General features: G+C 43.6%; 1 long non-coding RNA gene across 1 annotated transcript; it reads left to right on the top strand.

The window, feature by feature from the left end:
- Positions 1 to 2117: 2117 nt before the first annotated feature.
- Positions 2118 to 2571, top strand: LOC122018921. The gene is made up of 3 exons (XR_006121951.1): positions 2118 to 2170; positions 2275 to 2422; positions 2548 to 2571. It is a non-coding gene; the product is annotated as an uncharacterized LOC122018921 (long non-coding RNA).
- The last annotated feature ends 2242 nt before the right edge of the window (positions 2572 to 4813 follow it).

Below are 4813 nucleotides of genomic sequence, written 5' to 3'. Positions count from 1 at the left end.
GATGGGACCCAGCCCAAACACATACAGTATGCCCTCAGTCAGTAATTTATGGATGTGATATTTCAGACCTGCCAACCGGACGGAGGCTTCAAGGTAGACTCGCTCCCAGCGATACTTGGGCAGGTTGGGAGGATTGGGTAGTTCCATTTGTCATCCGATCTAGAAAGTTACCAGACGAGCTGGTTGGAGGAAGAAGGAATGGAACTTCCTTCCTTTATTGGAAGAGGGTATTTTGTTAAAGAATACCACCCCACTTGGACTTGAAACAGGAAAACACCTGGCTCGGATTTATTTGGATAGTAAAAGTAATGGAAAACCTGAGGATGTAGTGGGACTCGATACAGTCATAATAATATGATAATCCTGCACAGTAATCTGATGGAATTTGGTGCTAACTATTGTAGAGGGATGTGGAAATAAGAGTAAACTTCAGAAAGAAAAGGGTGAAAGGGAAAGCGGAGGCCGACTATGAATTGGTCCTTGAAGAAAGTGATAAAATCAATTGGAGGAAGATGGGGATGGTCATAACTAGAAGGAATCACAATGCGGTGGTTTGGGGGAATGTGCACTACAACAAAAACTCTCATAGACATCGGTGGAACAATAACAGTTTTAAGCAAAAATCGATGTCTTTGAGTATTTTACACCGATTTTTCCAAAAACCGATGTCTATGAGTGTAGATTTTCGCTCATAGACATCGGTTTTTTAAGCGATGTCTATGAGCGTCTTTTTTTCGTTAATAGACACCGATTTTAACAGCAGTTTTTAAAACCCGGCGTTAATGAACCAAGATAAAATATTTTAATATTCCCACCAGCCAAAATTTGCAACACTGTGAAGTTCCCTCCAAACCTAAACCTATATCGCGCCCCTTCCTCTGACCATCTCTCTCAGCATAAACCTAAACCTAAATCTCCGACCATCTCTCTCAACCTCATCTCCCTCTTCCCCTTCCTAGATCGATGCCCCTTCCTCTCCCGATTAGGATCGACACACGACGTCCTTGCTTCCTCTCTCCGTCTCTGTGTCCGTCTCCGGTCGTCGGGCTACCCCTTCAATTTTGTCGTCTCCCCTCCAGATCCCCGTTAGTAGCGATCTAGTCTCAAGATCCAGTTCTTAAATTCTTGGTCAGAAGAAGCTTCTATAGATCCGGCTTTGGATTCGAGCCCTAGATCTGTTTTCCGGTGTGCACCCACTCTTCCTCCATTTTGATTTGCGTTTGTCTGCTATGTTTTTGATCTGGCAGATATGCTGACCAAATTTGAGACGAAGAGCAACCGGGTGAAGAGTGTGAGCTTCCACAGCAAACGTGCTTGGGTCCTTGCCAGCCTTCACAGTGGCGGTGAGCTCAATCCTGAGGAAGAAAACTACTTCCAGGACAGCTTCGCCGAGCTCAACCCCAAGAAATCATGGGCCAAGAAGCTCAAGGAGGCCACTCTCAGCCTCAAAGTCAAAGCTTCCATATCTTATTTCAAATCTCTGTTCCACAGATCTCGACCACAAATGACAAATTGGAAGGCCCAAAAACCTCGAGACGCCATCAAAATCCAAACATGGCGGAAGACGAGAGCTGGAGCAAGTCCTCCGCCGCTTCTTCCAAGTCGTCGTCCTTCTCCAGCGAGTTCAGTGGCGGTAAGTCCATGCTGAGGCGGAGCAGCAGCGCGAGCTATGATGCGGAGACCTCGATCCAAGGGGTGATCGCCTACTGTAAGAAGAGTAGTCAACGTGCGGTTGACTCCGGTCACTCCGCTGCCAGGAAGAGCGGAGTACTCACGGGATTCTACAATTTTTGTCTTCTTCTCGTCTTCCATCTTGTGCCTCCCTCGACTCTCAAAGCACTCAATCCTCAGTTCCCCACGCAGCCACTCTTCTTCCACCTCTGTGCACATCTATGGAGGAAGGCAAAGACGTGGAGCACTCCAGAGCAACAGCCAGCTCTGTAATGCCATTGCCTAAATCTCCATCCACACAGTATGAAGAGAATGGGAGAGAGGAGGAGGGCTTCCACAATGCTTTGCTGGTCTTACAACATCTCTATTTTTTTCCTGCTAAATTAACTGTTTCTGCTACTAATTTCTCGTTGCAGGAGCTGAAAGACCTGCAGTCTCAGCTTCACCATGTGGCAGAACATTGTGAGCGTGCATTTTCCTCAGCCCAGCAGAAGAAGATGTGAGCTGTTAATTTCTTCTTCCTTTCCTTTCTTTTCTTTTCTTTTCTTTTCCCTGCATCAACAAACAATTTTGGGAGGTTGATGTGCATTAGTGTAAAATTAGGATTTTGGAGGGGACAAAGAGCTACATATGTGAAGCAGTTGTGGCAATAGTCGACCATTTAGGAACTGTCTCATCCAAACTCGAGCAGAGTCTCCTCGCAAATGCTGTGGTTAAGCAGACTGAACAAAGAATTGGTTGCTTGAAGCAGGTGAAGAAGTTTCTTCAAAGGCAGACATTTTTAACATAGTAAACAATGATGGTGCCTGCCATTAACGCAAATGATATAATATTCTCATAGCTTATTAAAAACTGGAATTTCAAACTTATACGCAGAGAATCCTTGCTTGCCAACAATATTCCATGTGTTTTGAGCTGTGTAACATGCAATTGGACATCAAATTCCCTCAACACCATCAACATTTCTGTATTGACAGGGCACAACCACTATGTGATGTGTGCCTCATTTTATCCATCGTCACTACTAAAGTCCTTCCTCATCTTCGACAGTTTCATCTTCTTGATCTCTTGATTGCAAGTATTAATTAATTGATGCAGGCAATGTGTTTGATGAATTTCCTCAAACACTATCCTGAATTGATTTTATCATTTTTGTTTGCTAGATTGAGGAGTTGTTATTTCCTGTTGCTAAGTTGGTTTTATGTATTTCTTGAACTATCAAGTTTCTTTTATGTCTATGCTAATTCTTTTCACTGATATGTCATGTTTTCTGGTTTATAAATTTACCTCTTTTTGTTGTTGTTGTTTCTACAGGATTTGTGTGTTGGACTTCTTAGACGCGCTACATATACAACTTAAAGGCTTTGATCATTAAGTGAGTATTTTCTTTTGACCTTCTTATTAAATCGATTCATGACCAAATTAATTATGATTTTGTGAATTTCTGAATCCATCTAAATAGTTCCTAATACGGTTTAGGGTTTAGGTGATGATTCATGAATGACTCATAGTTTATTTATTGGTATAATGATGAAGTGCAAATTTTGTTTGTCATACTAAGTAATTGTTGTTCAAAGAGGAAAGTAGGAAACAACTCTCTGTCACAGGGATAAAATATCCCAGTTATGCTTAGGACTCTTGGTCAGATGGCTATTGCTAATCCAATATTTACTCATGGTCAACTACCTCCACGGGTAAGTCATTGAATATGTCTTACTTTTTTTTTTGCCTTCCTACTTCAAGATTGCTTAAATGTACTGTGGAAGGTTTTATTTTTTATTTTCAAAATCTATTGATTGAATTAATGATTTGGAGCTAGCCATTCAAATGGTTGAGCATCCAGGGAGGCAATATGCTGCCATTGATCTGAGCCTGGACCTCTGCAGCTTCTACCTCCCCTCCTATGGCTGCCCTTCCTTGGTAGCACCTGCCTCATCAAACAAAATTATGAAAATGATCATGGTCCGACACAGTATATCTTCCTATTTTAATTCCATGAGTATTGTAAATAATAACAATGTAAAGTTCATATAGTTGAAGATGCATACCCAAGGTATGGTCAGCATTGTTGGGACCGAAAAGTAGCTAGAGGGGGGTGAATAGCTCATCGCGTGCTCGTGTGCTTGTCGTTGCTTGTTTCTTCAAAGATGCGCAGCGGAAATACAAGAAACAAACCACACAACGATAACAAGGTTGGTTTACTTGGTATCGACCTCACAAGAGGTGACTAGTCCAAGGATCCACACCTACTCACGCACCCTCCACTAATGAAACCCTCCTTTTCGGTAACTACCGAAGGCGGAGAAGCCCTACAAGTTCACACTACAAGAGGAAGGGGAAAGGATACAAAATACAAGCACAAAGCTTACAATGAGTACAAGAAAACCCTAACCCTAGCTTTCTTCCTCTTGCAATAGATCCGCCTCTTGACTTGGAAGTGTTGGGATCTCTCGTACGGAGGCTAGAGAGGGGGGTGTGAATAGCCGACCCCAAATCGTCGCGTTTCTACAAACTAGGTTAGCGCAGCGGAAAATAACACGTAGAAACGAAGGAAAAGAAGACAAACCTCAAACAAACTGATGTAACGAGGTTCGGAGATTAGGGCTCCTACTCCTCGGCGTGTCCGTAAGGTGGACGAGCCCAGTCAATCCGTCGGTGGATGAGTCCCCAGAAAACCGGCTAAAAATAACTCCTTATGGGTGGAGAAACCTCGCCACAATACTCTTGCAACAGCAAGATGAATGTACAAGAAATACAAGAACGCAGAAGACAATACAAGTGTAAAAGCAATCTTGCCTTCTCGTCGACTGGAAGAAACAACAGCTCCAAGCACCTACAACAGCAGATGATCCAGCCGGAAGCTCACGCGAAGCTTTGGAGGAGCTCAACAAAGCTCAAGCACAGCAGCACTTAGGGACAGGAAGAAGGAGAAGAAAAAAAAAAAAGAGGCTCGCAGCAGCATCCCTCCTTTTATATCCTGCGAAGAAAGCGAAGAAACACAGAAGAAATCTAGCCGTTGCGTCGCAACGGCTAGTTCCTGGATCGATCAGGCTCCATGTGGATCGGTCCACGGACCGATCCTATGCTTCTGTTCCGTCCTGATCGGTCGATCGGTCCATGGACCGATCAGGGAACCTCCGAT

The sequence above is a fragment of the Zingiber officinale genome, chromosome 9A (genome assembly GCF_018446385.1).
Source record: "Zingiber officinale cultivar Zhangliang chromosome 9A, Zo_v1.1, whole genome shotgun sequence".
Classification (NCBI taxonomy): Eukaryota; Viridiplantae; Streptophyta; class Magnoliopsida; order Zingiberales; family Zingiberaceae; genus Zingiber; species Zingiber officinale.
This window is presented reverse-complemented; position numbering and strand designations above follow the sequence as displayed.